General features: G+C 44.4%; 1 non-coding gene across 1 annotated transcript; it reads right to left on the bottom strand.

Annotated features, from left to right (window-relative positions):
- Positions 1-22,091: 22,091 nt before the first annotated feature.
- On the bottom strand, positions 22,092-22,198 carry LOC131822295 (U6 spliceosomal RNA). Its single transcript, XR_009350174.1, has one exon. It is a non-coding gene; the product is annotated as a U6 spliceosomal RNA (small nuclear RNA).
- Between the last annotated feature and the right edge of the window lie 548 nt (positions 22,199-22,746).

The following is a 22,746-nucleotide window of genomic DNA, read 5'->3' as shown; positions in this document are numbered from 1 at the left end:
TTCTAATTGTTCACTTTCTTCCATGTTTCCCCCTTATTTCTACAAATGTCAATCCATCACATGTTATGTAAAGTGAAACAAAGAGGAACAGCTGTTAGTAGAAAGGATTAATAGGTGATTTGATGTTACTCTGTGAGATATTAAGTAATAGGCAAGGTATTTCCATATCATCATTTTAATATATTTCAGTAATACAGCATAGTTGTTATGCTTTAATTAAACCTTCATAAAGTCTTTATATATATGTACTTTTTCCTAACTCACAAGTCCGCCCTCATGTCCCATTCAAAACCCACTCAATTTATGGAATAATTGTTTTGTCTTCCCCATACAATCTTCATTTAACTTCTTGCTCTGGTGTGCTCTTTTGGCAGCACATATATTAAGTTATTGCTCTGGGTATACAAAAGGATAAGAATAGAATATTTTACATGATATTTTGTCCTTTCTACACTACAGAGTCTGTGTAAGCATTCTTAGATCAGAGACCTAAGGAGGAGGTCCAAATTGAAGAAAAACAAACAGAAAAAAAGAAAATGTTCTCAGCCATTTCTTGCAGTTTCATTTGCAGGAACCACAAAAGCAAAGATATTAAAATGTGGTTTTTTTCTTATTTTTTTAAAATTAAGTTTAAATTTTTTATTGGATTATGCTCCCTTAAACTCATCTGATACCATGAATAGAAAACCAAAGCAATCCACCAAACATTCTTTCATGATGTTGCCTTTAAACATGTTGCCTTTAAAACTTTGACAGAGTAGTCTCATCTGTAGAGTAGATGAGCCTTGACTCAAAAGTGTCGTCAAAGACTGTGGTGACACTTGCCTTGCCATCCGCCCGCTGTTCCTGCCATGCCAGGCTCTCCTGCTTCACAAGTGTTTCCCGACAGCAAGGCGAACGGCTCCTTCTCTTCTCCCGGGGCGGCGTGCTGTGCCTTCCTCAGACATGCTACTGGGGAGTGCAGTCACAGACGTGTCCCTTTCCTTAAGGCTGTTTCCACGGGCTGAACCACACTTCTCTCCCAGGCTGAGGGGATACCCGGGCTAAGAGGATTTTGCTCCATACAGGTTTCTCCCAGGATGCTCCAGAGACTATGTTAAGGCAAGCAGCATCAGCATCCCCCAGATCCGACACTGATTTACCAGCGAATGCAGTGCTTTCCCAGATGGGATGCACGAACAAAGAGGCTTTTGCTCTATGCGGGTTTCTCTCACTGTGCTGGGAATACTAGTTTAAGGCAAGCAGCAACAGCAGCCCGCAGAACCGTCTCTGATTTCACAGAGCCTGCCTTGTGCACGCAGAGGCTTTGGGCTTGGCGCGAACCGCACTTCGTCGCTGATCCTCAGGAAGGCTTTGGGCGTTCGCTCTGTCGCATCAGGGAAGAAGAGCTGCGGGAGAGCTGGTGCCTCTTGGGCCTTGCTTTCGCGGGCTCTATGTTCGCGCCCTGGGTTCAACCTGCCAGCCCAAACTAAGCAGACACAGCCACAACCTGCAGCAGCGTGCGTGGCCTAGGATGGCACTCTATGCACACTACCATCTCCCGGTATAGGCAACGCTTGGTGCTCAGGCGGACTCGGGGACTAGGCCTCTGCCTTCCCCACAGGAGAAGAGAGGCGACAGGATCCCTGCCCACCGCCTGTGCACTGACATGGGGATCTGTGGGGGACTTATTTCACTCCTTCCCCGGACACCCCGGCCTCCGCGAACGCTTCCACATCCTGGAGGAAGATCTTATCTGACGACCGTTTCCTTTAGGGAGCTACTTCTGCGTGTTAAGGTTAGGGGCCTGGTGGCAAGCACATGTCTGAACCAGGGACAGGTGGCCAAGGAGCGGCTTGCCCCTTGGGCCCAGAGGCTCAGGACAGGCATGTCTTTTGTCCAGACTCCATCTTCAGAGTGGAGCAGGCGCCCCTGCCCTAGTCATCCCCTCCTGTCTCCTTAGAAGCCATGCTTCCGTCTCTCCACCCAAGGCCCGGGTGACACTTGTCTTGCCACCGCCCGCTATTCCTGACAGGACCGGCTCTCCTGCTTGGAGACCATTTCTGAAAACAAGGCCAACGGCTCCTTCTCTTCTCCCGGGGCAGCATGCTGCACCTACCCAGTTATGCTCCTGGGGAGCGCAGTGTCAGACGTGTCCCATTCCTTAAGGGTCTTTCCACAGGAGCAACCACGCTTCTCATTCAGGCAGAGGGGATACCCGGGCAAAGAAGATTTCGCTCCATGCGGGTTTATAACACGGTGGTGTGGAGACTAGCTCAGGCAAGCAGCAGCAGCATCCCACAGACCCGACTCTGATTTCCCAAAGAATGCTGTGCTGAGGCGGACTCGCGGACTAGGCCAGTGCTTTCTCCACAGGAGAGGAGAGCCGACAGGATCTCGACACACCACCCGTACACTCGGTTGAGCAGCAGTGTCGGACTGTCCCCACTCCTTCCACGGACACCCCGTGTTCCGCCAACGCTTCCACTTCCTGGAGGAAGACGACAGGAGACTGCCCGTTCTTTCAGGGAGCTACTTCTGTGAGTTCAGGGTATGCGCCTTGTGTCAAGCACATGTCTGCACCAGGACAGATGCCCAAGGAGCTGCTTTCCCCTTGGGCTCAGGGGCCCAGGACAGGCATGCCTTCTGCCCAGACTCCTTCATCCCAGTGGAGCACGTGCCCGTGACCTAGTCGTCCCCTCGTGTCTCCTTCTCAGCCATGTTTCCGTCTCTCCGCACAGAGAGAGTGACACTTGTCTTACCACCGACCCTCTGTTCCAGACAGGTCCGACCCTCCTGCTTACGACCGTTTCGGACAACAAGGCCAACGACTCCTTCTCTTCCCCGGGGCAGCGTGCTTCACCTTCCCCAGGCATGCTGCTGGGGAGCGCAGTGACAGACGAGTCACTTTCCTTAAGGCTCTTCCCACAGGCGCAACCAAGCATCTCTCTCAGGCCGAGGGGATGCCAGAGCTAAGACGATTTCGCTCCATGCGGGTTTGTTACACTGAGCTGTGGAGACACGCTCAGGCAAGGAGCAGCCGCATCCCTCGGACCCGACTCTGATTTCCCAAAGAATGCGGTGCTTTCCCAGAGGGGATGCCCGGGCAAAGAGGCTTTTGCTCTATGCGACTATCTCCCAATGTGCTGCGAACACTAAGCTAAGGCAACCAGCAAGAGCAGCCCAGAGAAACGACTCTGATTTGCCAGTGACGGCTATGCTTTCGCAGAGGTTTTCAGCTTGCTGCGAACCCCACTTGGCTGCTGCTTCCTCAGCAAGTCTTTGGCCCGTCAGGGATTAAGAGCTGCGGGAGAGCTGGTGCCTCTTGGGCCTTGCTTCCCGGGATCCATATTCACGACCTGGGTTCACCGTCCCAACCGAAATAAGCAGATACAGTCACAACCCTGCAGTAGCATGCGTGGCCTAGGATGGCACTCTATGCACACTACCATTTCCGGTGTAGGCAACGCTACGCCTTTTGCTCTGGTGCTCAGGCCGACTCGGGGACTAGGTCAGTGCCTTCCCCACAGGAGAGGAGAGGCGACAGGATCTCTGCACACCGCCCGTGCACTGGGATGGGGAGCAGTGAGGGACTTTTCCCACTCCTTCCCCGGACACCCCGTGCATCCGCAGACGCTTTCACATCTTGGAGGAAAATGGCATCTGACTGCCCGTTCTTTCAGAGAGCTACTTCTGCGAGTTCAGGGAAGGAGCCTGTTGGCAAGCACGTGTCTGAAGCTGGGACAGGTGGCCAAGGAGCTGCTTTTCCCTTGGGCACAGGGGCCCAGGACAGGCATGCCTTCTGCCCAGACTACGTCCTCAGGGTGGAGCAAGCGCCCCTGACCTAGTCGTCCCCTCGTGTTCTCACCAGGTTTCCGTCTCTCGGCACAGAGAGCGGGTGACACTAGTCTTACCACGGACCCGCTGTTGCTGACAGGGTTGGCTCTCCTGCTTGCGACCGTTTCCGACAACAAGGCGACTCTTTCTCTTCCCCGGGGCATCGTGCTGCACCTTCCCCAGACATGCTCCTAGGGAGCATAGTGACAGACGTGTCCCTTTCCTTAAGGCTCTTCCCACAGGCGCAACCAAGCATCTCTCTCAGGCCGAGGGAATGCCGGGCAATAAGGATTTCGCTCCATACGGGTTTATTACGCCGTGCTGTGGAGACCAGGTCAGGCAAGGAGCAGCCGCATCCCACAGACCCGACTCTGATTTCCCCAAGAATGCTGTGCTTTCCCAGAGGGTATGCCGGGGCAAAGAGGCTTTCGCTCTATGCGGGTTTCTCCCACCTTGCTGCCAATACTAGGCTAAGGCACCCAGCAAGAGCAGCCCACAGAACCGACTCTGATTTCCCAGTGACTGCTATGCTATCGCAGAGGTTTTCAGCTTGGCGAGAATGGCACTTCTCTGCGGCTTCCTCAGCAAGGCTTTGGTCGTTCGCTCTGTCTCGTCAGGGATGAAGAGCTGCGGCAGAGCTGGTGCCTCTTGGGCCTTGCTTTTCTGGGCTCCATGTTCTAGTCCTGGGTTCACCCTGCCAAGCCGGAATAAGCAGACACAGCCTCGACCCTGCAGCAGCGTGTGTGGCCTAGGATGGCACTCTGCTCACAATTTCATCTCCCGGCGTAGGCAAGGCCAGCCCTTTTGCTGTGGTGTTCAGGAGGACAGGGACTAGACCAGTGCCTTTCCAGCCGAGAGGAGAGGCGACACGATCACTGCACACCGCCGCGCCCTGGAATGGGGAGTAATGGGTAACTGTCCCTCCTTCCCCGGGACACTCGCTGCCTCCGCCAATGCTGCTACATCCTGGAGGAAGATGGCATCTGACTGCCCGTTCCTCCAGGAGCTGTTTCTGCGAGTTCAGGGCTGGGCGCCTGGTGGCAAGCCCACGTCCGCCCTATCGTCAGGTGGCCAAAGAGCTGCTGTCCCCTTTGGCCCAGGAGCCCAGGACAGGCATGTCTTCTGCCCAGACCCCTTCAGAGTGGAGCACGCGCCCCTGCCCTTCTCGTTCCCTCGTGTCTCCTTCGCAGTCAGGCTTCCATCTCTCCCCACAGGGAGCAAGTGACACGTGTCATGCCAACGGCCCGCTGTTCCTGACAGGATCGCCTCTCCTGGTTTGTGACCATTTCCCGACAATAAGGACAACGGCTCCTCTTCTCCCGGGAAGCGTGGTGTACCTTCCTCAGTCATGCTCCTGGGGAGCGCCGTGACAGACGTGTCCCTTTCCTTAAGGCTCTTCCCACAGGCGCAACCAAGCATCTCTCTCAGGCAGAGAGAATGCCCGGGCAATGAGGATTTCGATCCATGCGGGTTTATTACATCGTGCTGTGGAGACTAGCTCAGGAAAGCAGCAGCCGCATCCCACAGCCCCGACTCTGATTTCCCAAAGAATGCTGTGCTTTCCCAGAGGGGATGCCCTGGCAAAGAGGCTTTCGCTCTACAAGGGTTTCTCCCACCGAGCTGCGAATACTAGGCTAAGGCAAGCAGCAACAGCAGCCAGCAGAACCGACCCTGATTTCTCAGCAAATGCTGTGCTTTCGCAGAGGCTTTAGGCTTGGAGCCAACAGCACTTCGCCGCCTACTTCCTCAGCAAGGCTTTGGGTTTTCCCTCTGTAGCATCAGGGAAGAAGTGCTGCGGGAGAGCTAAATCCTCTTTGGCTTTGCTTTCCAGGGCTCCATTTTGGCGTCGTCGGTTCAAACTGCCAAGCCTATCTAAGCAAACAGAGGCACAACCCTGCAGCAGCGTGCGTGGCCTAGCATGGCACTCTATGCCAACTACCATCTCCTGGCGTAGGCGAGGCTTGGCAATTTGCTCTGGTGCTCAGGCGGACTGGGGGACTAGTCTAGTGCCTTCCTCACAGGAGAGGAGAGGCGACAGGATCCCTACACACCGCCGTGCCCTGGGATGGGGAGCAGTGGTGGACTGTCCTCACTGTCCGGACAACACGTGCCTCCACGAACGCTTCCACATCATGGAGGAGAACGGCTTCTGATGGTCCGTTCTTTCAGGGAGCTAACTCTGCGAGTTCAGCATAGGCGCCTGGTGGCAAGCACATGTCTGCACCAGGGACAGGTGGCCAAGGAGCTGCTGTCCCCTTGGGCCCAGGGGCCCAGGACAGGCCTGCCTTCTGCGGAGAATCCTTCTTCAGAGTGGAACACGCGCTCCTGCCCTAGTCGTCCTCTCGTGTCTCCTTAGCAGCCAGGCTCACATCTCTCCTCAGAGGTAGCGAGTGAAACTTGTCTTGCCACCGAAACGCTGTTCCTGACAGGTCTGGCTCTCCTGCTTCTTGACCGTTTCCGGACAATATCACCAACGGCTCCTTCTCTTGTCCCGGGGCGGCCTTCTGCACCTTCCCCAGACATGCTCCTGGGGAGCGCAGTGACAGACGTGTCCCTTTCCTGAAGGCTCTTTCCAAAGGCGCAACCACTCTTCTCTCTCAGGCATAGGGGATGCCGGGGCAAAGAGGATTTCGCTCCACGCGGGTTTATTACACCGTGCTGTTGAGACCAGCTCAGGCAAGCAGTAGCAGCATCCCACAGCCCCGACTCTGATTTCCCAAAGAATGCTGTGCTTTCCCAGAGGGGATGCCCGGGCAAAGAGGCTTTTGTTGTATGCTGGTTTCTCCCACCGTGCTGCGAAAAGCACAGCATTCTCCACAGCACGTTGTAATAAACCCTCATGGAGCGAAATCCTCTTTGCTCGGGCATCCCTTCTGCCTGAAAGAGAAGCTTGGTTGCGACTGAGGAAACAGCCTTAAGGAAAGGGACACATCTGTCACTGCACTCCCCAGGAGCTTGTCTTGGGAAGGTGCAGCACGATGCCTCGGGAGAAGAGAAGGAGCCGTTGGCCTTGTTCTCGGGAAACAGTCGAGAAGCAGGAGAGTCTCCCTGGTAAGAAAAGCGAGCCGGTGGCAAGACAAGTGTCACCCGCTCTCTGTGCGGAGAGACCGAAACCTGGCTGCTAAAGAGAAACGAGGGGACGACTAGGTCAGTGGCGCTTGCTCCACTGTGAGGAAGGAGTCTGGGTAGAAGGCATGCCTGTCCTGGACCCCTGGGCCCAAGGGGAAAGCAGCACCTTGCCACCTGTGTTTGGTGCAGACATGTGCTTGCCAACAGGCGCTTACGCTGAACTTGCAGAAAGAACTCCCTGAAAGAACGTCTTCCTCCAAGATGTGAAAGCGTTCGCGGATGTACAGGGTGTCCAGGGAAGGTGTGGGGACAGTCCCTCACTGCTCTCCATCCCAGTGCACGGGCAGTGTGCAGAGATCCTGTCGCTTCTCCTCTCCTGTGGGGAAGGTACTGGCGTAGTCCCCGAGTCCGCCTGAGCGCCAGAGCAGGGTAGTGTGCATAGAGTGCCATCCTAGGCCACGCATGCTACTGCAGGGTTGTGGCTGTGTCTGCTTAGTTCAGCCTGGCAGGGTGAACCCAGGGCGTGAACATAGAGCCCGGGAAAGCAAGGCCCAAGAGGCACCAGCTCTTCTGCAGCTCTTCTTCCCTGACGTGACAGAGCGAACGCCAAAAGCCTTGCTGTGGAAGCAGCAGCGAAGTGCGGTTTGCGCCAAGCTGAATACTACTGTGAAAGCATAGCAGTCGTTGGGAAATCAGAGTCGGTTCTGTGGCCTACTTGCCTTAGCCTAGTATTCGCAGCACGGTGGGAGAAACCAGCATACAACAAAAGCCTCTTTGCCCGGGCATCCCCTCTGGGAAAGCACCGCATTCTTTGGGAAATCAGAGTCGGGTCTGTGGGATGCTGCTGTTGCTTGCCTGAGTTAGTCTCCACAGCACGGTGTAATAAACCCGCATGGAGCAAAATCTTCTTTGCCTGGGGATAACCTCTGTCTGAGAGAGAAGCGTCCTTGCTCCTGTGGAAAGACCCTTAAGGAAAGGGACACGTCTGTCACTACGCTCCCCAGCAGCATGACTGGGGAGGTGCAGCACGCTGCCCCGGGAGAAGAGTAGGAGCCGTGGGCCTTGTTTTCGGAAACGGTCTCCAAGTAGGAGATCCTGTCCTGTCAGGAACAGCGGGCGGTTACAAGTGTCACCTGCTCCCTGTGCAGAGAGACGTATGCCTGGCTGTTAAGGAGACACGAGGGGATGACTAGGGCAGGGGCGCGTGCTCCACTGTGAGGCAGAAGTCTGGGCAGAAGGCATGCCTGTCCTGGGCCCCTGAGCCCAAGGGGAAAGCAGCTCCTTGGCCACCTGTCCCTGGTGCAGACATGTGCTTGACACCAGGCGCGTACCCTGAACTCGCAGAAGTAGCTCCCTGAAAGAACGGGCAGTCAGATGTCGTCTTCCTCCAGGAAGTGGAAGCGTTCGCGGAACACGCGGTGTCCGTGGAAGGAGTGGGGTCAGTCCGTCACCGCTCCTCAACCGAGTGCACGGGCGGTGTGTTGAGATCCTGTCGCCTCTCCTCTCCTTTGGAGAAAGCACTGGCCTAGTCCGGGAGTCCGCCTCAGCACAGCATTCTTTGGGAAATCAGAGTCGGGTCTGTGGGATTCTGCTGCTGCTTGCCTGAGCTAGTCTCCAGAGCACCGTGTAATAAACCCGCATGGAGCGAAATCTTCATTTCCCGGGTATCTCCTCTGCTAGAGAGAGAAGCGTGGTTGCTCCTGTGGAAAGACCCTTAAGGAAGGGACACGTCTGTCACTGCGCTCCACAGGAGCATGACTGGGGAGGTACAGCACGCTGCCCCGGGAGAAGGAGCCGTTGGCCTTGTTTTCAGAAACGGTCTCCAAGTAGGAGAGTCGGTCCTGTCAGGAACAGCGGGCGGTGGCAAGACAAGTGTCACCCGCGCCTTGTACGGAGAGACGGAAGCCTGGCTGCTAAGGAGAGTGGAGGGGATGACTAGGGCAGGGGCGTGTGCTCCACTCTGAGGAAGGAGTCTGGGCAGAAGGCATGCCTGTCCTGAGCCTCTGGGCCCAAGGGGCAAGCCGCTCCTTGGCCACCTGTCCCTGGTTCAGACATGTGCTTGCCACCCTGAACTCGCAGAAGTAGCTCCCTGAAAGAACGGGCCGTCAGATGACATCTTCCTCCAGGATGTGGAAGCGTTCGCGGAGGCACGGGGTGTCCGGGGAAAGAGTGAGGTAAGTCCCCCACAGCTCCCCATCCCAGTGCACTGGCGGTGTGCAGGGATCCTGTCCCCTCTCCTCTCCTGTGTCGAAGGCACTGGCCTAGTCCCCGAGTCCGCCTGAGCACCAGAGCAAAAGGCCAAGCGTTGCCTATACCGGGAGATGGTAGTGTGCATAGAGTGCCATCCTAGGCCACGCACGCTGCTGCGGTTTGTGGCTGTGTCTGCTTAGTTCGGCTGGGCAGGTTGAACCCAGGGCGCAAACATAGAGCCCGCGAAAGCAAGGCCCAAGAGGCACCAGCTCTTCCGCAGCTCTTCTTCCCTGATGCGACAGAGCGAACGCCCAAAGCCTTCCTGAGAAAGGAGCGGTGAAGTGCAGTTGGCGGTTCGCCCAAGCCCAAAGCCTCGCCGCGTGCATAGCAGGCTCTGCGAAATCAGAGTCGGTTCTGCTGGCTGCTGTTGCTGCTTGCCTTAACCTTGTATTCACAGCACAGTGGGAGAAACCCGCATAGAGCAAAAGCCTCTTTGTTCCTGCATCCCCTCTGGGAAAGCACAGCATTCGCTGGTAAATCAGTGTCGGTTCTGTGGGATGCTGATGCTGCTTGCCTTAACATAGTTTCCGAAGCATGGTGGGAGAAACCCGTATGGAGCGAAATCCTCTTAGCCCGGGCATCCCCTCTGCCTGGGAGAGAAGTGTGGTTAAGCCCGAGGAAACAGCCTTAAGGAAAGGGACAGGTCTGTGACTGCACTCCCCAGTAGCATATCTGGGGAAGGCACAGCACACCGCCCTGGGAGGAGAGAAGGAGCCCTTGGCCTTGCTGTCGGGTAACGGTCGTGAAGCAGGAGAGCCTGCCATGGCACGAACAGCGGGCGGGTGGCAAGACAAGTGTCACCACAGTCTTTGATGACACTTTTGAGTCAAGGCTCATCTACTCTACAGATGAGACTACTCTGTAAAAATTTTAAAGGCAATATGTTCAAAGGCAACAACATGAATGAATGTTTGGTGGATTGCTTGGGTTTTCTATTCATGGTATCAGATGAGTTTAAGGGAGCATAATCCAATAAAAATTGTAAACTTAATTTTAAAATATAAGAAAAAAATTTTTAATATCTTTGCTTTTGTGGTTCCTGCAAATGAAACTACAAGAAAGGGCTGAGAACATTTTCTTTTATTCTGTTTGTTTTTCTTCAATTTGGAACTCCTCCTAGGTCTCTGATCTAAGAATGCTTACACAGACTCTGTAGTGCAGAAAGGACAAAATATCATATTACAAAATATTCTATTCCTATCCTTTTGTATACCCAGAACAATAAGTTAATATATGTGCTGCCAAAGGAGCACATCAGAGCAATAAGTTGAATGAAGATCGTACTGGGAATATAAAACAGTTATTCCATAAAATGAGTGGGTTTTGAATGGGACATGAAGGGCGGACTGTTGAGTCAGGAAATATATATATATATATATATATATATAAAGACTTAATGAAGGTTTAATTAAAGCATAACAACTATGCTGTATTACTGAAATATATTAAAATGATGATATGGAAATACCTTGCCTATTACTTAATATCTCACAGAGTAACATCAAATCACCTATTAATCCTTTCTAGTAACAGCTGTTCCCCTTTGTTTCACTTTACATAACATGTGATGGATTAACATTTGTAGAAATAAGGGGGAAACATGGAAGAAAGTGAACAATTAGAAAGGATCAAAATACAGTAATAAACCAGGTAAATAACCAGTGAATATTTAGTATAATGTAAATATATGCTGTTTCAATGCATGCACTTTATAAACTGAGAATTTTCAGGAGTGACAGCCAATGTAGAAAATCTAGATGGTGTTATAGAAAATTCCATAAAACCCTTTGCATTGGTTTAACAGCCTGGTATAATATTTAGAAACCAGACTGTGTAATTTCTTTGAGAAGTTAAACATAGAAAAACATGGCTGAAATAATGATAAACACTTAACATTTACTTAAATTTTTGTTTATTTTTATCCTTTAAGGCCCATATTGTGTTCATAATGTCCCAAGTATTTGTGGTTGTTAGAGAAAAGTAAATTTGAAAATTTCCATGGGGAGGGGAAATGGTATCTGTTTGTAAAACAAAACAAAACAAAACAAAACAAAATCACAGGGCACCTTTCCTATGGTTGTGAGCTGCCCTTCCCTTACTGCTCAATGCATTTTCATTAACACCCACCTCACAGTCCATAGGCAGCCATCTGTGTTCCCTTCTTTAAGAAATTTTATCCTACAAGTCTTTCCTCATGACACTGTTGCCTATGACATAAATCAAACAGACATTCAACCTCTTGAAATGGAATCAGAAACCCACAAAGCTGACTGCTGTCAGGACTCATAAGGAAGGCAATTAATACATTTATTATTTAGGAGAGGAGTTGTTTGCTTTCCAAAAATCCATGCAGAGTTGGAATGTTATCCAGAGTGTATATCAAAGTAACGAAGCTAAAATGTCTTTTTATCTCAGGTTCACCCATTTGACAATCATTATATTTTCTCCTTGATCTCTGGTTTGGTCAGCTATGCTAGTGTCAGAACACTTAATTTATTCAGTCAATCAACAAAGACCTATTTAGTACTAATTTTTTGTGGGTGGGATGAATAAGACAAATATCTGCCACAATGGAGCATATGATCTAGAGTTTAAAATTCATATTTGAATTACTTACATACCATCACATACATGAATTACATACTTACCACCACAAATGTAAACAACACTTTTAAAATGAAAAAGAAATAGATGAATAGATGATAATGATGTTAAGGAGAAGACCTTAATATTAAAAGCAATAAAATTGATGTATCTATTAGTAGAAATAAAAAATGGTCATATATTAACTAAAGTAAAATTTAGGGGTCCCTGGGTGACTCAATCGGTTAAGCAGCTGCATTTGGCTCAGGTCGTGATCCCAGGGTCCTGGGATTAAGACCTGCATCGGGCTCACTGCTGGGTAATAAGCCTGCCTCTAGATCTTCCTCTGCCTGCCACTCTGCCAACTTGAGCTCTCTCTCTCTCTGTCAAATAAACAAAATCTTAAAAAAATATATAAATATAAAGTAACACTTACTGAAGATTTGGGGACGGTGATGTTATCAAGATGACAACATGGATGCATGGATAGCTCCTTATTTATTGCTAAAGGTAAATGTATAGTCAAAACCAGATTCTTCAATATTGTAATGGTGATATAGAAATCATTTACTAGTCTAGTTTAAAAGTTAAAAAACAAGCTTATTAAAAATAACTATAACTGCAATCATTTGTTATTAAATGTACAATATAAAAATGATCTAAATGTAAAAACATCAATAACCTCTTGTTATAGAAGTATAAATTTTCTGTACACTATTGAAGTTCAGTTGTTTTCAACATAAAATGGAATGTTATAACTAACATATTTTATATAACCTTAATGGTAGGTATAAAAAAATATGTAGTAGATACACAAAAGATTTTGTTAAATAAGTTAAAACATACTGCCACAAAAAGTCATCAGATTAACAAAGACAACAATACAGGAAATAAAGAGCAGAGCGTCTAAAAAAGAGCAAACAATTAACAGAAAAACAAAACAGATAAACACTGGGGAAAGAAAAAAATTAAAAAAAAAAAGGGAGGGGAAGGCAAGCCATAATACACTTAACTATAAGTAACAAACTGATTGTTTCTGGAGGGGAGATGGGCAGGGGAATGGGCTAAGTCAGTAATAATTATTAGGAGGTCACTTGTGATGAGCATTGAATGGTATATGTGAATGGCAAATTACTAAATTCTACTCCTGAAACTAATATTACACTATATATTAACTAAAATTTAAATAAATCATGAAATATAAAAAGAATGAAAGGCAATAGTTAAGTCTTTACCTATCAATAATTACTTTAACTGTAAGTGAATGGAATCATCCAGTTGGAAATCATAGAAAGGCTAGAATAGATTAAAAAGACAAACAATAAACACAAGATCCAACAATATGTTGTGTATAAAAGAATACCTTTAGCTTTAAGGACACACATGGGCAGAGAGTAAAGGGATGGAAAAAGATATTCCAAGCTAATGATAACAAAAGAAAACAAGGGTAGCAATAACTATAACAGACAAAATAGGGTTTATATAAGCTAAAAATCACCACAGACATTATACAATAAGAAAAGTGTCATCAATTCATCCATACAGTAACTGTAAATATCATGTACCTAATATTGAGCCACATAAATATATAAAACAAATACTAACAAAACAAAAAGGAGAAATAAATAGCAATACAATAGTATCTGGGGACAATAATACCCCACTGTTACATATGGATAGATCATCCAGACAGAAAATCAATAAGAAAATAGTGAATTTAAACACTATGCCTGGACACCTGGGTGGCTCAGTCAGTTAAGCCTTTGCCTTTGGCTCAGGTCGTGATCCCAGGGTCCTGAGATAGAATTCCCCATTGGGCTCCCTGCTCAGGAGGGAATCTTCTCCCTCTGTCTCTGCCCTTACCCCTTGCTCATTCTCTCTGCCCTGCTCTCTCTCAAACAAACAAACAAACAAAACAAAACAAATCAAACAAACAAGAACTATGTCAAATGAACCTAACATATTTACAGGATATTCCATCCAATAGTATCATTTATTATATTTATTATATTATTCTCAAACACACGTGGAAAATTGTCTAGGATAGATCACATTTTAAACCACAAAACAAGAGTCCCACCAAAATCAATAATATCGAAAGCATATCGAGTATATTTCCAGCCAAAATAATATGAAGCTAGAAATCAATACAGAAGGAAATTTGGAAAATTTAAAAATACACAGACATACACATTTTTAAACAAACAAAAAATCAATAAAAGAAGACAAAGTGGGAATAAAAATACATCTTGAGGAAAATAAAAAATATATACCAAAAAATTATGAGAAGCAGCAAAGCAGTTATAAAAGGAAATTTTATAGCTATAAATGTATATAAAAAAGATTTCAAATAAAGAACAATATAACAGCTCAAAAAATGTACAGAAAGAACAAAGTAAACTTAAAAGTAGCAAAAGGAAGGAAAAACATAAAAATTAGGGCAGAAATAAATGAAATATAGAATTAAAAAACTAGAAAGTTTTTTTAAATGGTAAATAAAATTAGACTTGGTAATGATAAATAAAAAAAGACAGCTAGACTAACTCAGAAAAAAGAGAAGACTCAATAAAATTAGAAATGTAAAAGGAGACATTATAACAGATACCACAGAAATATAAAAGATAACAGACAGTTAAAGGCCAGCAAATCAAAAGCCTAGAGGAAATGGACAAATTCCTAGGCACATACAACCTATTAAGACTGAATCATAAGGACATAAAAAATGTGAACAGACCAATAAGGGGTAAGGAGATTGAATCCGTAATAAAAACCTTCTAACAAATAAAAGTCCAGAATCAGATGATGTCCACAGTGAATTCTACCAAACATTTTAAGAAGAAATAATACAAACACTTTTAAAACCCTTCCCCAAAGTTGAAGTGGTTGAAATACTCCGAGGCACTTTTCAAATCAGCAACAAAAAGAACTACTGGATCATATCCCTGATAAATAAAAAATGTAAAAATTCTCTACAAAATGCTACAAAACTGAATTCACCAGCACATATCAGTAAATGTGATGCATTATATTAATAGAATGATCAATAAAAACTCATATGATCAATTCAATATATGCAGAAAAGGCATTTGACAAAATTCAACACCCTTTCATAATAAAAATACTCACCAAACTGGGTACAGAAAGGATACACATCAACACAATAAAAACCACATATTCCGTGGAAGGATTCAAGATGGCGGAGAAGTAGCAGGCTGAGACGACATCAGGTTGCAGGAGATCAGCTAGATAGCTTATCGAACCATTGCAAACACCTACAAGTCCAATGGGAGATCAAAGAGAAGGAGAGCTACAATTCTAGACACAGAAAATTGATCACTTTCTGAAAGGTAGAACCGGCGGAAAAGTGAACCCAAAGAACCGGAAGGTAGACCGCGGGGGGGGTGGGGCAGCTCCCGGCAAGCTGTGGAGAAACTGAGCACAAAATCAGGACTTTTTAAGTTTGATCCACTGAAGGATATCACCCCAGAGGCTAAACCAGAGTGAAGCCCAAGTGGGCTCAGCATAGCCCCAGGTCCCTCAGGGTCACAGAAGGACCAGGGGTATCTGAGTGTCACAGAACTCACAGGTATTAGAGTGGGGAAGCCAGCTACAGAGACAAAGCTGAGGAGTGAGCTCTCAACCCAGGGTTACTTTGAACCAGGCATAGGCAGGGTGAGCTTGGAGCATGGCCAAGGGCCAGGGAGAAAGGAGTAATTGAGCTCTTTTCTCCAAGCATGGCCAGAGGCCAGGGAGATGAGAATGACCAATGACATTTCTCCACGTGCGAATGACAGAGTGCTTCTCTCCAAGCATGGCCAGAGGCCGGGAAGATGGGAGTGATTAAGCACTTTTCTCTGAAGGTGCACTGAGGAGCAGGGCCCTGAGCTCTCCACTCCTCTGGGCCGGATTGTGAGACCGCCATTATCATTTCATCATCCAGACCTCTACAGAAAGCCTTCAGGGATCAAAAGCTCCCGGATTACTTAGCCCTACCCTAGGTAAGGGCAGGATAAATCCATCTCGGGCAAAGACACCTGTGAATCAATACAAAAGTCCCCTTCCCCAGAAGACCAACAAGAAACCCAGCCAAGATCAACTTCACTTACTAAAGAGAACAGTGGAATTCCAGAGGAGGAGAAAGCAAAACAAGGAATTCATGGCTTTCTCCCAATGATTCTTTAGTCTTGCAGTTATATATTTTTTCTTTTTTCTTCTGCTAATTTTTTTTTAACTTTTACCCATTCGTCTTTCAATGATTTTTTAACGAATTTATTTTAAAAATATCTTACAAAAATAATAATCTATTTTGAACCTTCATTATTATAGTCATATTTTATCCTCCATTGTATCTAACTATATATTTTTGTACACATAGGGTTTTTTCTTCTAAATAATTTGAGGTATAACTTCTCCTAATAGACCAAAATATACCCTAAATCTAGCTCCAAGATTGTTCTAGTGTCCAGCCTGAGCAAATTCTCTCCAGTTTATTTTTCTTTATTGTCCCCACCAACTTGCTCTATCAACTTATTTTTTAGAAATTAAATTTTTTAACTCATTTTTATAGGCTTCTTCCATCCTGTCATTGTGCCTACCCTTATATGTTTTTCAACCTTTAAAATCTTTGGAGGTAGTTGCTTCTAAGAGACCAAAATTCTCCCAAAACTAAGTGAGTGACCCTGTTCTATCACAAGTCTAGTATATATATAATTTTTTCTTTTGTAATATTTTTTTCCTTGTTTTCTTTTTTTTAAACCTTTTTTTCCCCTAGAACTTCTTTTTTATCCCCTTTTGTTCTCCCACAACTTGGGGTCTCTTCTGATTTGGTTAAAGCACATTTTCCTGGGGTCTTTGCCACCCTTTTAGCATTTTATTTGCTCCTTTATATATTCTTATCTTCTCAAAATGACAAGGTGGAAAAACTCATCACAAGAAAAAGAACAAGAGGCAGTACCAAAGGCTAGGGACCTAATCAAAACAGACATTGGTAATATGACAGAACTAGAGTTCAGAATGACAACTCTCAGGGTTCTAGCTGGGCTCGAATAAGGCATGGAAGATATTAGAGAAACCCTCTCCAGAGAGATAAAAACCCTTTCTAGAGAAATAAAAAAACTAAAATCTAACCAAGTTGAAATCAAAAGAGCTATTAATGAGGTGCAATAAAAATGGAAGTTCTTACTGCTAGGATAAATGAGGCAAAAGAATTAGTGATACAGAAGACCAAATGATGGAGAATAAAAAGCTGAGCAAAAGAGAGACAAACAAATACTGGACCATGAGGAGAGAATTTGAGAGATAAGTGAGACCATAAGACGACAAAACATTAGAATAATTGGGATGCCAGAAGAAGAAGAAAGAGAGAGGGGAGCAGAAGGTATATTGGAGAGAATTTTTGTAGAGAATTTCCCTAATATGGCAAAGGGAACAAACATCAAAATCCAGGAGATGCAAAGAATGACCCTCAAAATCAATAAAAATAGGTCCACACCCCGTAACCTGATAGTAAAATTTACAACTGTTAACGACAAAGAGAAAATCCTGAAAGCAGCCTGGGAGAAGAAGTCTGTATTGTACAACAGTAAAAACGTTTGATTGGCAGCAGACATAACCACAGAGACCTGGCAGGCCATAAAGACCTGGCATGATATCTTCAGAGTGTTAAGTGAGTAAAATATGCAGCCAAGAATACTATATACAGCTAGGCTATCATTGAAAATAGAAGGAGAGATTAAAAAGCTACCAGGACAAACAAAAGCTGAAAGAATTTGCAAACACCAAACCAACTCTCCAGGAAATATTGAAAGGAGTCCTCTAAGCAAAGAGAGAACCTAAAAGTAGTAGATCAGAAAGGAACAGAAACAATATACAGTAACAGTCACATTATAGGCAATACAATTGCCACTAAATTCATATCTCTCAATAGTTACCCTGAATGTAAATGGCCTAAATGCACCAATCAAAAGACACAGGGTATCAGAATGGATAAAAAGCAAAACCCATCAATATGCTGCCCAAGAAACTCATCATAGACCCGAAGACACCCCCAGATTTAAAGAGAGGGGGTGGAAAACAATGTACCATGCTAATGGACATCAGAAGAAAGTTTGGGTGGCAATCCTTATATCAGATCAATTAGATTTTAAGCCAAAGACTATAATAAGAGATGAGGAAGGACACATTATCATACTCAAAGGGTCTGTCCAACAAGAACACCTAACAATTTTAAATATCTATGACCTTAACATGGGAGCAGCCAACTAAATAAACCAATTAATAACAAAATAAAAGAAACACATTGACAATAATAAAATAATAGTAGGGGAATTTAACACTCCCCTCATTGAAATGGACAGATCATCCAAGCAACAGATCAACAAGGAAAAAGGCCTTAAATGACACACTGGACAAGATGGACATCACAGGTATATTCAACACATTCCATCCCAAAATAACAGATACACATTCTTCTCTAGTGCACATGGAACATTCTCCAGAATAGACCACAGCCTGGGTCATGAATCAGATCTCAACCATTATCAAAAGATTGGGATCATCCCCTGCATATTCTCAGACCACAGTGCTCTGAAACTAAAACTCAATCACAAGAGGAAACTTGGAAAAAACACAAATACATGGAGACTAAACCACATCCTTCTAAAAAATGAATTGGTCAACCAGGAAATTAAAGAAGAATTGAAAGAATTCATGGAAAAAAATGATAATGAAAACAAAAGTGTTCAAGATCTGTGGGATACAGCAAAGGCAGTCCTGAGAGAAAAATATAAAGCTGTACAAGCCTTTCTCAAGAAACAAGAAAGATCTCAAATGCACAACATAATCCTACACCTAAAGGCGTTGGAGAAAGAACAACAAAGAAATCCTAAACCCAGCAAGAGAAGAGGAATAATAAAGATCAGAGCAGAAATCAATGAAATAGAAACCAACAAAACAAAACAAAACACTACCAACAAAAAAAAAAAAAAATAGAACAAATTAATGAAACTAGGAGCTGGTTCTTTGAAAGAATTAATAAGATTGATAAACCCCTTTCCAGACTTATCAAGAAGAAAAGAGAAAGGATCCAAATAAATAAAATCATGGATGAAAGAGGAGAGATCACAACCAACACCAAAGAAATACAAACAATTATAAGAACATACTATGAGCAACTCTACGCCAACAAATTCAAAAATCTGGAAGAAATGGGTACATTCCTAGAGACATATAAACTACCACAACTGAACCAGGAAGAAATAGAAAACCTGAACAGAGCCATAACCAGTACGGAGATTGAAACAGTCATCAAAAATCTCCAAACAAACAAAAGCCCCGGGCCAGATGGCTTCCCAGGGGAATTCTACCAAACTTTTAAAGAAGAATTAATTCCTATTCTCCTGAAACGGTTCCCAAAAAATAGAAATGGAAGGAAAACTTCCAAACTCTTTTTTTCCGAGGCCAGCATTACCTTGATCCCCAAACCAGACAAGGATCCCATCAATAAAGAGAACTTCAGACCAATATCCTTGATGAACACAGATGCGAAAATTCTCACCAAAATACTAGCCAATCGGATTCAACAGTACATTAAAAGGATTATTCACCACGACCAAGTGGGATTTATTCCAAGGCTACAAGGTTGGTTCAGCATCTGCAAATCAATCAATGTGATACAACACATTAATAAAAGAAAGAACAAAAACCACATGATATTCTCCATAGATGCTGAAAAAGCATTTGACAAAGTGCAGTATCCTTTCCTGATTAAAACTTTCAAAGTGTAGGGATAGAGGGCACATATTATCAATATTATCAAAGCCATCTATGAAAAACCCACCGCAAATACCATTTTCAATGGAGAAAAACTCAATCCTATTCCGCTAGTGTCAGGAACATGGCAGGGATGTCCGTTATCATGACACTGCTGTTGAACATCGTACTAGAAGTCCTAGCCTCAGCAATCAGACAACAAAAAGAAATTAAAGTCATTCAAATTTTTCCAGTTGACAAAAGAGAAGTCAAACTATCACTGTTTGCAGATGATATGATACTGTATGTGGAAAACTTAAAGGACTCCACTCCAAATCTGCTCTAACTTGTATAGGAATTCTGTAAAGTGTCAGGATATAAAATCAATGCACAGAAATTGGTTGCATTTTTTTTATACCAACAAGACAGAAGAAATAGAAAATAAGGAGTGAATCCCATTTACAATTGCACCCCAAACCCTAAGATACCTAGGAATAAACCTAACCAAAGAGACAAAGAATTTATACTCAGAAAACTCTAAAGTGCTCATGAAAGAAATTGAAGAAGACACAAAGAAATGGAAATATGTTCCATGCTCCTGTATTGGAAGAACAAATATTGTGAAAATGTGTATGCTACCTAAAGCAATCTACACATTTAATGCAATCCCTATCAAAATTCCATTCATTTTTTTCAAAGTAATGGGACAAATAATCCTAAAATTTATATGGAACCAGAAAATACCTCGAGTAGCCAGAGGAATATTGAAAAAGAAAGCCAAAGTTGTTGGCATCACAATTCCAGACTTCAAGCTCTATTACAAAGTTGTCATCATCAAGATAGTAGGGAACTGTCACAAAAACAGACATAGATCAATGGAACAGAATAGAGAGCCCAGAAATACACCCTCAACTCTGTGGTCAACTAATCTTCAACAAAACAGGAAGGAATGTCCAATGGAAAAAAGACAGCCTCTTCAACAAAAGGTGTTGGGAAAATGGAACAGCCACATGCAGAAAAATGAAATTGGACCATTTCCTTACACCATACATGAAAATAGACTGGAAATGGATGAAGAAGCATAATGTGAGAAAGGAATCCATCAAAATCCTTGAGGAGAGAACAGGTAGCAACCTCTTTGACCTCAGCAGCAGCAACTTCTTCCTAGGAACATCGCCAAAGGCAAGGGAAGCAAGGGCAAAAATGAACTACTGGGATTTCATCAGATCAAAAAGCTTTTACACAGCAAAGGAAACAGTTAACAAAGCCAAAAGTTAACTGTCAGAATGGGAGAAGATATTTGCAAATGACATACCGGATAAAGGGCCAGTATCCAAAATCTATAAAGAGCTTATCAAACTCAACACCCTAAGACCAAATAATCCAATGAAGAAATGGGCAGTGGACATGAACAGACATTTCTGCAAAGAATACATCCAAATGGCCAACAGACACATGAAAAAATGCTCCACATCACTCGGCATCAGGGAAATACAAATAAAAACCAGAATGAGATACCAACTCACACCTTTCAGAATGGCTAAAATGAACAAGTCAGTCAATGACAGATGCTGGCGAGGATGTGGAGAAAGGGGAACCCTCCTACACTGTACATGGTTATGCAAGCTGGTGCAACCACTCCGGAAAACGGCGTGGAAGTTCCTCAAAACGCTGAAAATAGAACTACCCTATGACCCAGTGATTGTATTACTGGGTATATGCCCTAAATATACAAACGTGGAATTCTGAAGGGGCACATAAACCCAAATGTTTATAGCAGCAATGTCCACAATAGTTAAACTATGAAAAGAATCTAAATGTCCTTCCACAGATGAATCAATAAATAAGATGTGGTATATATGTGCAATGGAATACTATGCAGCCATCAAAAGTAATGAAATCCTGCTATTTGTGATGACGTGGATGAATCTAGAGGGTATTATGCTTGGCGAAATAAATCAATCTGAGAAAGACAACTATCATATGATCTCCCTGATATGATGAAGTGGAGATGCAACATAGGTGGTTTGGGGGGTACGAAAAGAAAAATAAAAGAAGATGGGATTGGGAGGGAGACAAACCATAAAAGACTGAATCTCACAAAAGAGACTGAGGTTTGTTGGGGGGAGATGTGTTGGGAGAGGATGGTGGGGGTATGGACATTGGGGAGGGTATGTGCTATGGTGAGTGCTGTGAAATGTGTAAACCTGGTGATTCACAGACCTGTATCCCTAGGGATAAAAACGCATTATATGTTTATAAAAAAATTTTAAAAATCCATTAAAAAAAACACATATTGCAATCCCAGAGCTAATCTCATATTCAATCAAAAAAGTTTGATAGTTTTCCCCTTAAAGATCAGAAACAAGACAAGTGTGTCCACTTTCACTACTCTCATTTGACATAGTACTGGATGTCCTAGCCAGAGAAACAAGGAGCACAAAGAAATAAAAGACTCCAAAAAAAAAGGAAGAAGTAAAATTTTCTTCTTTTGGATAACATGAACTTACATGTAAAAAAATCCTAAAAACTTCACAAAAAACATTTCAATAAACAAATTTAGTAAAGCTGCTAAATACAAGATCAATATATAAAAGACAAGAATTTTTTTGTTTTGTTTTGTTTTTAATATGGAATGCTTCCCAGTTTTTCATGTCATCCTTGTTCAGTGATCACGCTAATCTTCTCTGCATCATTCCAATTTTAGTATATGTGCTGCCAAAGTAAGCACAAGACAGGGGCATTTTAACACTCTAATGATGAACTATCTGAAAAAATAAAGAAAACAATCTAATTCACAATAGTATCAAAAATAATAAAATACTTAGGAAAAGATTTAACTAAGAAGATGAAAGATCTGTACCCCATAAACTATGACATTGATAAAGAAATTGAAGGAGATACAAATGGAAAGATAGCCCATATTTATGAACGGTAAGAATTAACATTGTTAAAATGTCCATACTACCGGAAACCATCTGTAAATTCTATTCCTACCAAAAATCCAAAGTTAGGGGCGCCTGGTTGGCTCAGTGGGTTAAGCCGCTGCCTTCGGCTCAGGTCATGATCCCAGGGTCCTGGGATCGAGCCTTGCATCAGGCTCTCTGCTCAGCAGGGAGCCTGCTTCCTCCTCTCTCTCTCTGCCTGCCTCTCTGCCTGCTTGTCATCTCTCTCTGTCAAATAAATAAATTAAAAATATTTTTTAAAAATCCAATATTATTTTTTTACAGTAGTAAGTAAAGAATCCTAAAATATATAAAGGACCATAAAAGACAACAA

Source organism: Mustela lutreola, chromosome X (assembly GCF_030435805.1).
Source record: "Mustela lutreola isolate mMusLut2 chromosome X, mMusLut2.pri, whole genome shotgun sequence".
Taxonomy (NCBI): Eukaryota; Metazoa; Chordata; class Mammalia; order Carnivora; family Mustelidae; genus Mustela; species Mustela lutreola.
This window is presented reverse-complemented; position numbering and strand designations above follow the sequence as displayed.